This window comes from Schistocerca gregaria, chromosome 9 (assembly GCF_023897955.1).
Source record: "Schistocerca gregaria isolate iqSchGreg1 chromosome 9, iqSchGreg1.2, whole genome shotgun sequence".
NCBI classification, from domain to species: Eukaryota; Metazoa; Arthropoda; class Insecta; order Orthoptera; family Acrididae; genus Schistocerca; species Schistocerca gregaria.
In genome coordinates this window covers 134,224,487-134,237,078 of record NC_064928.1, presented here as the reverse complement: position 1 = coordinate 134,237,078, position 12,592 = coordinate 134,224,487, and the positions used below count along the sequence as shown (strand labels likewise).

General features: G+C 44.4%; 1 protein-coding gene and 1 non-coding gene across 2 annotated transcripts in view; one reads left to right on the top strand and one right to left on the bottom strand.

The window, feature by feature from the left end:
• Positions 1–12,592, top strand: part of LOC126291467 (uncharacterized) — a 2,161,958-nt gene that overhangs the window by 1,598,220 nt on the left and 551,146 nt on the right. The gene's annotated exons all lie outside the window — the stretch shown is intronic.
• On the bottom strand, positions 6,514–6,586 carry Trnaa-agc (transfer RNA alanine (anticodon AGC)). Its single transcript has one exon. It is a non-coding gene; the product is annotated as a tRNA-Ala (tRNA).

Below are 12,592 nucleotides of genomic sequence, written 5' to 3'. Positions count from 1 at the left end.
CGCCAAGACTGTAGGATCCTACGCAGTGCCGTAGGGGACCGCACCGCCACCTCCCAGCAAATTAGGGACACTGTTGCTCCTGGGGTATCGGCGAGGACCATTCGCAACCGTCTACATGAAGCTGGGCTACGGTCCCGCACACCGTTAGGCCGTCTTCCGCTCACGCCCCAACATCGTGCAGACCTCCTCCAGTGGTGTCGCGACAGGCGTGAATGGAGGGACGAATGGAGACGTGTCGTCTTCAGCGATGAGAGTCGCTTCTGCCTTGGTGCCAATGATGGTCGTATGCGTGTTTGGTGCCGTGCAGGTGAGCGCCACAATCAGGACTGCATACGACCGAGGCACACAGGGCCAACACCCGGCATCATGGTGTGGGGAGCGATCTCCTACACTGGCCGTACACCTCTGGTGATCGTCGAGGGGGCACTGAATAGTGCACGGTACATCCAAACCGTCATCGAACCCATCGTTCTACCATTCCTAGACCGGCAAGGGAACTTGCTGTTCCAACAGGACAATGCATGTCCGCATGTACCCCGTGCCACCCAACGTGCTCTAGAAGGTGTAAGTCAACTACCCTGGCCAGCAAGATCTCCGGATCTGTCCCCCATTGAGCATGTTTGGGACTGGATGAAGCGTCGTCTCACGCGGTCTGCACGTCCAGCACGAACGCTGGTCCAACTAAGGCGCCAGGTGGAAATGGCATGGCAAGCCGTTCCACAGGACTACTGTTCGCAGATGATGCTGTAATTTACCGTCTAGTAAGGTCATCCGAAGACCAGTATCAGCTACAAAGCGATTTAGAAAAGATTGCTGTATGGTGTGTCAGGTGGCAGTTGACGCTAAATAACGAAAAGTGTGAGGTGATCCACATGAGTTCCAAAAGAAATCCGTTGGAATTCGATTACTCGATAAATAGTACAATTCTCAAGGCTGTCAATTCAACTAAGTACCTGGGTGTTAAAATTACGAACAACTTCAGTTGGAAGGACCACATAGATAATATTGTCGGGAAGGCGAGCCAAAGGTTGCGTTTCATTGGCAGGACACTTAGAAGATGCAACAAGTCCACTAAAGAGACAGCTTACACTACACTCGTTCGTCCTCTGTTAGAATATTGCTGTGCGGTGTGGGATCCTTACCAGGTGGGATTGACGGAGGACATCGAAAGGGTGCAAAAAAGGGCAGCTCGTTTTGTATTATCGCGTTATAGGGGAGAGAGTGTGGTAGATATGATACACGAGTTGGGATGGAAGTCATTACAGCATAGACGTTTTTCGTCGCGCCGAGACCTTTTTACGAAATTTCAGTCACCAACTTTCTCTTCCGAATGCGAAAATATTTTGTTGAGCCCAACCTACATAGGTAGGAATGATCATCAAAATAAAATAAGAGAAATCAGAGCTCGAACAGAAAGGTTTAGGTGTTCGTTTTTCCCGGTCGCTGTTCGGGAGTGGAATAGTAGAGAGATAGTATGATTGTGGTTCGATGAACCCTCTGCCAAGCACTTAAATGTGAATTGCAGAGTAGTCATGTAGATGTAGATGTAGATGTAGATCCAGCATCTCTACGATCGTCTCCATGGGAGAATAGCAGCCTGCATTGCTGCGAAAGGTGGATATACACTGTACTAGTGCCGACATTGTGCATGCTCTGTTGCCTGTGTCTATGTGCCTATGGTTCTGTCAGTGTGATCATGTGATGTATATGACCCCAGGAATGTGTCAATAAAGTTTCCCCTTCCTGGGACAATGAATTCACGGTGTTCTTATTTCAATTTCCAGGAGTGTAGATTGGTGATCCCTTGATGCCTCAGAACATGTCCTACCAACCGATTCCCTCTTCTGGTCAAGTTGTGCCACAGACTTCTCTTCTCCCCAATCCTATTCAGTACCTCGTCATTAGTTATGTGATCTACCCATCTAATCTTCAGCATTCTTCTGTAACACCACATTTAGAAATCTTCTGTGCTCTTCTTGTCCAAACTATTTATCGTCCATGTTTCACTTCCATACAAGGCTACACTCCACACAAATACTTTCAGAAATGACTTCCTGACACTGAAATCTATACTCGATGTTAACAAATTTCTCTCCTTCAGATACACTTTCCTTGCCATTGCCAGTCTACATTTTATATCCTCTCTACTTCGACCATCATTAGTTATTTTGCTCCCCAAATAGCAAAACTGCTTTATTACTTTAGGTGTCTCATTTCCTAATCTAATTCCCACAGCATCACCTGACTTAATTTGACTACATTCCATTGTCCTCGTTTTCCTTTTGTTGATGTTCATCTTATATCCTCCTTTCAAGACACTGTCCATTCCGTTCAACTGCTCTTCCAAGTCCTTTGCTGTCACTGACAGAATTACAATGTCATCGGCGAACCTCAAAGTTTTTATTTTTTCTCCATGGATTTTAAAACCTACTCCGAATTTTTCTTTTGTTTCCTTTACTGCTTGCTCAATAAACAGATTGAATAACATCGGGGAAAGACTACAACCCTGTCTTACTCCCTTCCCAACGACTGCTTGCCTTTCATACCCCTCGACTCTTATAACTGCCATCTGGTTTCTGTACAAATTGTAAATAGCCTTACGCACCCTGTATTTTACCCCTGTCACCTTTAGAAATTGAAAGAGAGTATTCCAGTCAACATTGTCAAAAGCTTTCTCTAAGTCTACAAATGCTAGAAACGTGGGTTTGCCTTTCCTTAATCTTTCTTCTAAGATAACTCGTAGGTTAGTATTGCCTCACGTGTTCCAGTATTTCTACAGAATCCAAACTGATCTTCCCCGAGGTCGGCTTCTATCAGTTTTTCCATTCGTCTGTAAAGAATTCGTGTTAGTATTTTGCAGTTGTAGCTTATTAAACTGATTGTTCGGTAATTTTCACATCTGTCAACACCTGCTTTCTTTGGGATTGGAATTATTATATTCTACTTGAAGTCTGAGGGTATTTCGCCTGTCTCATACAACTTGCTCACCAGATGGTAGAGTTTTGTCCGGACTGGCTCTCCCAAGGCCGTCAGTAGTTCCAATGGAATGTTGTCTACTCCGGGGGCCTTGTTTCGACTCAGGTCTTTCAGTGCTCTGTCAAACTCTTCACGCAGTATTGTATCTCCCATTTCATCTTCATCTACATCCTCTTCCATTTCCATAATATTGTCCTCAAGTACATCGCCCTTGTATAGACCCTCTATATACTCCGTCCACCTTTCTGCTTTCCCTTCTTTACTTAGAACTGGGGTTCCATCTGAGGTCTTGATATTCATACAAGTGGTTCTCTTATCTCCAAAGATCTCTTTAATTTTCCTGTAGGCAGTATCTATCTTACCCCTAGTGAGATAAACCTCTACATCCTTACATTTGTCCTCTAGCCATCCCTGCTTAGCCGTTTTGCACTTCCTGTTGATCTCATTTTTGAGACGTTTGTATTCCTTTTTGCCTGCTTCATTTACTGCATTTTTATATTTTCTCCTTTCATCATTTAAATTCAATATTTCTTCTGTTACCCAAGGAGTTCTATTAGCCCTCGTATTTTTACCTACTTGATCCTCTGCTTCCTTCTCTACTTCATCCCTCAAAGCTACCCAATCTTCTTCTACTGTATTTCTTTCGCCCATTCTTGTCAATTGTTCCCTTATGCTCTCCCTAAAACTCTGTACAAACTCTGCTTCTTTCAGTTTATCCAGGTCCCATCTCCTTAAATTCCCACCATCCTCTGTTACCAATCATGTTACCAATAAGCTTTGTCACTTTTAGACAGGGACTTACTTTCATCAGTTTATACAGCGTCCAGACGGGATCATAGGCTGCTGACAGATCAATGGCCACAGATGTTTTTAATTTTTTTGGAATCCCATTTCAATATGTGTTGTAAGGGCCATGACTTGGTCTGCACAGCTTCGGTTGCGACGAAAACCGGCTTATTCTACTGGGATGGCCGTGAGTATTGTCTGACCGATCCTGTTAAGTAGTACTCGTTCCGGAAGTTTGTACACCATGCTAAGCAGTGCTACGGGCCGGTAGTCTTGTGGAAGATTTCCCGGTTTACCTGGTTTTAGGAAGACGATTATCCTGGCACGTTTAAGTCCTTGCGGTATGTTTCCTGCCTGCGATACTGATGTGGAGAACTTTGCTAACCATATTCTGGTATATTTGACAGACTTGATAAGAACCTCTGGGAGGATGTCATCAGAGCTGGGCCCTTTACCTGGTTTTGGGTCCTTTATTGCTGCCGAGATCTCTTCGCGGGCGATGTCACATGAATATTTAGTGTCAACACTGGCTGTTGCTTTTAGCTTTCTAAGTTCGCGTGTAATACGTATTGTTGTCTCTCGGTCTTTTACCCCTTTAGATGTCTTAACAATGCCCAAAGCAATGTTGTTAGGTGTTGTGGGGTTTTCTTCTCGAGTGATTCGGCTGGCTCCTCCTCCTTCCCGAAACAGGGACCATGCTTTTCTGCTGGATACTTTAAAGTCCATAACCTGAGTAGTTTCCATCAACTTCTGTCGTCGTGCAGTATCAAGGCTGTGTATGAGTTCAACTGCTGCTTTGGTTAGTCATTAGGCAGTTCCTCACATTTCTCATCCCACCCTGGAATGTACTCTTTGCGAAATCCTCTAGGTATGTGCTCTTTTGCTGTACTGATAACTGCTCCCACAAATCTTTTATAGGTATCAGCAGATGGAGGGATACATCCCAGGCATTCATCGAGGCCTTCAGAGTAAGGTTTCCAAATCGCTTTTGTGTAGGTTCCATCTGTGTCGAGGAGTTGAGGTTATCAATGGATTACTTGTGCCGATCTCTACTAGGTCTGGACGGTGTTGACTGTGAGGGAAATCTGGAAAAACATTTCGGCTTGTGCTGACCAGCTAGTGATTTTCATCAGCTGTGACAAAGCATAGGTGTGGTTCATACTCCCGTTTCCAAGCTGCTGATCTGAAGGAACCGCGATCTTTAGCATCGAAAATGAGGTGGACGTTGTTTTCTTCTGCCCAGTTTGTTAAGGCTTCGCCATTTGTATCATTTGTTCGGTATCGCCATTGCGTGTGATGGCTGTTAAAGTCTTCTATTTTGATTATCGCAGAGTGGACTGTCATTTGTGGAAGTAGATAGCAGGTGAGCGCTCTCTATTTTAGTTTTGACTTACGTGGCTACTCCATAGGCATGATATCGTATCCTCGTATTATTCATCTGGAGCGTAGTTGATCTTCGTTATCTGTGTGGGTTTCCTGTAAAGCAACCACGCCAATGTTGTGCTTCGTCAATAACTTTTGAAGATTTTGGCATTTGGTTTTACTAATGCCCTCAATATTCAGTTGGCACATTTTGAAACTTGTTCCAAGTTTCCTTAACGTTTGGCCTAGAAAAGGGCTTTTGATGTGATTATTAGTCATTTCGTCTCGGTTATGTACTTCTCGAATATCCAGGAGATCTATAAAGATTGTCTGGCTGACAGATTTATTGCCTTCTTAGCACTACCCAGGGGTCACGTCTAGGGCAAATTTCAGGTTTACAGTCACGGACGTGAAGCAACAGCGAAACGCAATAGGGTTGATGAAACTTACATGATGTGGTCTGGTTGAGTACTGTAATGGATTGAATAATAGCTTCACGTGCTGTAGGCTGTGGGTTCGAATGTTGTTACTTGTCGTAACTTTTTTTAAATTTTTTTGGATATTTATCGTAATGACTTCATCATTTTTATGTAGTTAGATGATATAAATATAATTTTTATTTCCTTTTGTTTGTCACGTAATCTTAGTCATTAAATCAACTCCATGTTTGCTCTTGTTTTCCTTTCTGTTATTCTTTTTTCACTTGAAATCTTTGTTCATCTGTTTTTAATCAATTTCATATATTAATTTCGATTTAATTTCTTTTGTTATGGCACCCTGTTTTTCTTCCACATTATTGTGTTCGCTATGTCTCTTTCCCATTGGAAAAGGGTGATATAAAGAAAAAATGGAAAACAAATGTTAAACTTCATACAGTGATTAAAATGGTATGCTAGAGGAATAGAAGTAAAAACTACATTTAAACCAATTAACTGAATTAGAATAATGACCAAAATCATTTAGATAAAGATTTGAAAATTAAAAAAATTTGCTGTACCTGACGAGATTCAAACCCACAACCTCCTGCAGATGTAGCAGTTATCCTATCCACTATACCAGACAATCAGTTTACGCATCTCACTTGAATTAATGTTATTGAGCATCACTCAAAATTTTGAAGTTGTTTTGTTAATTACTTACAAACGATGGCCCAACAGGATGGACGGCTGCTGAGTGTGACACCCGGGATCTCAACCTAGATCCCAGCATATTTGATTTCAAAAAGTCAATTCTACCGCTGGGGACCTCTCCAATTAACTGTTCCAGATAAACATAGTCTTTTCATTTTTTTAGACAATTGTTGTACAGTATTATTTCAAGACAAAAAGGAATTAAAGACATTAGCTGCCAGTAGGCATTGATTTAAATCAATGGGTAAAGTTGAAAACGTGTACTAGATGGGGATTCGAACCCATATCTCCTGCTTGCTAGGCAGATGTGTTGACCACTGCACCATCCGTACACAGAGCGTCTGAGTAGGAAGCAGGAGGCGCAGATTCGAATCCCGGTTCAGCTCACATTTTCAACTTTATCCCTTGATTTAAATCAGTGTCTACTGGTGGCTAATGTCACTAATTCCTGTGTGTTCTGATTCATAGTGGTTGGAGGACAAAAATGGGTCTGTTCTTTTGGACATGTCCGAAAAAACAGACATGACATATACAGTATTACGAGGGCCGTCCACAAAGTAATCTCCGTTTCTCTTTCTGTCCGCGGCAGCGCTACGATCGCAGTTCCGAGCATGCGCGGCAGTTACTCTGACTCAAGCAGAAGACATGTACGCCATTATCAAATCGCTGCCCAGACGTGTGCTTTGATGTGCTTCTTTATAATGTCAGCCGTAATTGAAAATGCTTGCCGCGTGTGAAATCAGATCTGTGACTCGTATTCTAAATGCAAAGAAAGTTAAACCAAAGGAAATATGTCAAAAAATCTGCGAGTTTCACTGACAAAATGCTACGAGTGATTCAATGGTCAGAAGATGGGTCAGACTGTTCAATGAAGGACGATGAAGAATGAAGTGGACGCCCGACTGTAGTTACTGATGAACTGGTTCACAAAATTGAAGATGAGATTAAGCACAACCGTAAATTTACACATAGTGCCTTTGCTATGGAAGTTCCGCAAATCTCACTATCAATAATTCATGAAACTGTTAATGAAAAACTGAAATTTCGAAAACTTTGCTCTCGTTGTATATCCAAAATTATTACTGAACAACACAAAAAACAACGGATGGGCTGTGCACTTCAGTTTTTGACACGCTACAATGAAGAAGGCGATGGTTTTCTTTCTCGCATACTCACGGAGAATGAAATTTGGGTATCGTACGACACCCCTGAAAAAAATGGCAATCAGTGTAATGAAGGCACACTTCATCCCTAACGAATGTTAAGCCTAAGCAAATCTTGACACCTCGAAAGGTCATGTGCACCGTTTTTGGGACAGAAAAGGCATTTCGCTGATTGATTTCTTACCACGAAGCAAACAATCAAAGCACATGCTTACTGCGAGACCATTAAGAAACTGCGTCGCGCAATACAGAACAAGCGCCGAGGATTACTGTCAAAAGGTGTTGTTCCCGACCGCACACGGCGAATGTGACCAAACAACTCTTACGGGAATTTCAGTGGGACGCGTTTGATCATCCTCCGTACAGCCCAGACCTCGCAAGTAGCGACTTTCCTCTCTTCTTACACCTAAAATCTGTCCTTGGTGGCCAACACTGCAGCGATGATGACGAGCTGAAAGAACATGTTACCACATGGTTGAATACACAAGCGGCAACCTTCCATGAAGAAGGCATACAAAACTTATGCCACGCTATGACAGGTGCCTACAAAATTTAGGTAGCTGTGTAGAAAAGTAGTTTATCAAGTTTTAGATATTTGTACAATAAATATTTTTTCAGTATCTGTACACGTTTGTTTTATATAAACAAAAGGAACTTATTTTGTGGACATACCTCGTATATGTCTTGTAGCTACCCACCTGTTGTGCATAACATTTGTTTTGGACACATTTATGTGTGTGAAATCTTATGGAACATAACTCCTAAGGTCATCAGTCCTTAAGCTTACACACTACTTAACCTAAATTATCCTAAGGACAAACACACACACCCATGCCCGAGGGAGGAGTCGAACCTTCGCCAGGACCAACCGCACAATCCATGGCTGTACCGCCCTGGACCGCTCGGCTAATCCCGCGCGGCAGACACATTTATCTCACCGCTCTTTATGGTTCTGTTTGGCATCCTGTGTGTGTGTTTGTCGAAATGGAAATTTGAGAATATTAGAGCAGTTGTGTAGTGAAGTGATGTTTAGACTTTTTTTTCCTGTTTTGGTTCAAATGGTTCAAATGGCTCTGAGCACTATGCGACTTAACTGCTTAGGTCATCAGTCGCCTAGATCTTAGAACTAATTAAACCTAACTAACCTGAGGACATGACACACATGCATGCCCGAGGCAGGATTCGAACCTGCGACCGTAGCAGTCGCTCGGCTCCAGACTGCAGCGCCTAGAACCGCACGGCCACTCCGGCCGGCCTTGCCTGTTTTGATGCATACTACATTCGTAATATGGAAACCAAAGAACTTCTAGTAGAAGAGATGTCTTTCACAGTACCAGAGATGAACAAGTGCTCATAGATCTTAATGAATTGATTTTAGACCACATGTTTACTGGGCACTTATTTCCTGATATGCTGTAGTGAACCTGTCACCGAATGTTTTAAAAATTATTTCTGAAATAGCGTCCACAGCTCGTGGTCTCGCGGTAGCGTTCTCGCTTCCCGCGCTTGGTTCCTGGGTTCGATTCCCGGCCGGGTCTGGGATTTTTCCTACCTCGTGATGGCTGGGTGTTGTTGTGTCGTCTTCATCATCATCATTCATCCCCATTATGGTCGGAGGAAGGCAATGGCAAACCACCTCCGCTAGGACCTTTCCTAGTAGAGCGGTGCGGGTGTCCCGCATCGTCCCCTACGCTCTGTCTAGTAGTATGGGACTTCATCATCATCTGAAATACGCTGTATAATTTTCATTCTGCAGCCACTATGAATCAAGACACAAAGGAATTAATGACATTAGCTGTGAATGGGTATTGTTTAAAATCAATGCAAGAAGTTGAAAATATGTGCCAGACTGGAATTCGAACCTGTGCCTCCTCCTTATTAGGCAGATAGGCTGACTATTGCCCCATCCAGACTCAGCACATATGCCTAGTAAAAAGGAGACCTGGTTTGGAGTACTGTGGTGTGCGTACTGTAAGACCTTCAGTACACACACCATCAGATTATTTCAGTTGTCGCTCTAACGAAGTAGGCGAGTGTCAGCAATATGTCTCGTGGTCTTATCGTGGCGTGTTTATCTTCTGCCGTTAGGTCAGACAATAGATATGTCACTTGCACGCTTAGAGTAGCAGATTGACGGTGACCAACTTTAAACAGAACTCGATTAATTTCCACACACATTTATTAATATAATAACAAGCATAAAAATTACTTAACTTGGTTCTGGATGCTATTTACAATTGACAGTCTGAAGTTCCTTTGGTATTGGAACGTTAATCTTATTCTCACATATATCTCTTATACTTGACAAAAGTGTCTACATATTAAACTTGATGGCTACGTACAGGAATATGGTAATCTTACTACGCGCAAACTGAAACTTGCCTATAGAGTGGTACAGACAAATGTAGAACACGTACAGACTGGTACAGACTAATGCAGACTGGTACAGACTGGTGCAGACAAATGCAGACTGACTCATCGGAGATCTGTACACTTGTTATAATGCCTCGCTCGTTCATGTATCACTGCGCGAGTGTTCTACATAAGCAGCAATCTCATTGGCTGCGTTACATATTAATACGTGGATCGGCGCAAGCAGAATTTGGTCCGTCTCTATGGCAGCGCCATCTCGTAGTGCGGAGACGGAGGAGCGCTGCGCCTGCGCTGCTGTGCTTAGTGGGGCGCGCTCAAATGGGAAAGTTGTGTACGCGCTGACTACGCGGAACTATGTACACAACACACTTAAATTAATTCCCAATGGCTGCTAATGTCATTAATTACTTTGCGTCTTGATTCACAGAGGCTGCAGGCTCAATATACAGTATTATTTGTCTCGCAGCTACCCACTTGTTGTGCATATCATCTGTTTTGGACAGACTTATCGTAAGGCTTTTCACGGTTCTGCTTGTCATCGTGTGTGTGTCTGTGGAAATGGAAATTTGACGAACGTTATAGCACTTGTGTAGCGGAGTGACGTTTCTAGAGACGCTTGTGATCGGAGTGACAGGTGAATTGTGTCCGCGTCGCCAGGCAGGGTTATCAGCTGCGGCGCTGCCCCTGTGCCTCGGACAGGGCCTGTCGTCCGCTGTCGGAGCGCCTTATCGGCAGTCGGTCTGTTCCCTCCGCCGTTCTGCGGGCCGCGCGAGATTAAACACGCGGCCCGCTGCGGCTGTAGGAGGCCGTAGGATGCTCTAACACGCAAAGGTTACCACAGGCCGTCCGCCAGGGAATGAACGTGGTCTGAGCAACGTGCCGTGATGACCTATTCCCCACGCGAGATAGGCAGCCACGTCTGCCGGGCGAATTCCACGGCGAATGTCCGTACCCGTAGCGGGCGCAAAAGCTTTCTATCGCGTACGTCCACTGAATCCGGCCCCCCAGATTACGACCTGCATGTATGTTCCTATATTACTATGTTTGCCAGGCGGATAATAGAATTCTGTGCGCCAAAGACAACACTCCTAATTCCCATCCCAGTGGTGCATTTACGCTACCGGCCATTAAAATTGCTGCACCACGAATATGACGTGCTACAGACGGGAAAATTAGCCGACAGCAAGAAGATCCTGTGAGATGCAAACCATTAGCTTTTCAGAGCATTCACACAAGGTTGGCGCCGGTGGCGACACCTACAACGTGCTGACATGAGGAAAATTTCCAACCGATTTCTCACACACAAACAGCAGTTGCCTGGTGATACGTTGCTGTGATGCCTCGTGTAAGGAGGAGAAATGCGTACCATCACGTTTCCGACTTTGATAAAGGTCGGATTGTAGCCTATCTCGATTGCGGTTTATCGTATCGTGACATTGCTGCTCTCGTTGGTCGAGATCCAATGACTGTTAGCAGAATATGGAATCGGAGAGGAGGTTAGTACGGAACGCCGTGCTGGATCCCAACGGCCTCGTATGACTAGCAGTGGAGATGACATGCATAACAACAACCAACTGCACGAACAGTTCGACGACGTTTGCAGCAGCGTGGACTATCAGCTCGGAGAGCATGGCCGCGGTTATCCTTGACGCTGCATCACAGACAGGAGTGCCTGCGATGGTGTACTCAACGACGAACCTGGGTGCACGATTGGCAAAACGTCATTTTTTCGGATGAATCCAGTTTCTGTTTACAGCATCATGATGGTCGCATCCGCGTTTGGCGACGTCGCGGTGAACTCACATTGGAAACGTGTATTCGTCATTGTCATACTGGCGTATCACCCGGTGTAATGGTATGGGGTGCCATTGGTTACACGTCTCGGTCACCTCTTGTTTGCATTGACGGCACTTTGAACAGTGGACGTTACATTTCACATGCGTTACGACCAGTCACTCTACCCTCATTCAGTCTCTGCGAAACCCTACATTTCAGCAGGATAATGCACGACCGCGTGTTGCAGGTGCTGTACGGGCCTTTCTGGATACAGAAAATGTTCGACTGCTGCCCTGGCCAGCACATTCTTCAGATCTCGCACCAACTGAAAACATCTGGTCAATGGTGGCCGAGCAACTGGTTCGTCACAATACGCCAGTCACTACTCTTCATGAACTGTGGTATCGTGTTGAAGCTGCATGGGCAACTGTACCTGTACACGCCATCTAAGCTCTGTTTGACTCAATGCCCAGGTGTATCAAAGTCGTTATTACTGCCAGAGGTGCTTGTTCTGGATACTGATCTCTCAGGATCTATGCACCCAAACTGCGTGAAAAAGTAATCACATGTCAGTTTTAGTATAATATATTTGTCCAATGAATACCCGTTTATCATCTGGAAATCCTCTTGGTGTAGCAATTTTAATGGCCAGTAGTGTATTAATGACGGTTTACTTTACCCGACGGATGGAACATCGATTCGTCCGGAAAGATGAGTCGTTCGGAAAAGTGTGCTCTGCCGTATCCTTGAAAAACGAAATGCAAGATTCGTAACTTCTGCTATGGTCGTCGGGACGCAATTGCTGCAGTAACTATCGCTGATAAGCCGTCGTTCCAGAACATGCAACACCCTCGTTTGAGGAAGTTAAGGCTGACTCTGCGCGAACGCATCTCCGCTGTGCCCCACACTTTCATGCATGCATGCAACCAACTTTCAACAGTTTTTCAATGCCAATCATAAATCTGCTTGTGCAGACACTGCTTCTTGCTGAATGGACTTCAGAATCCACGTTCCACTTCAACAATG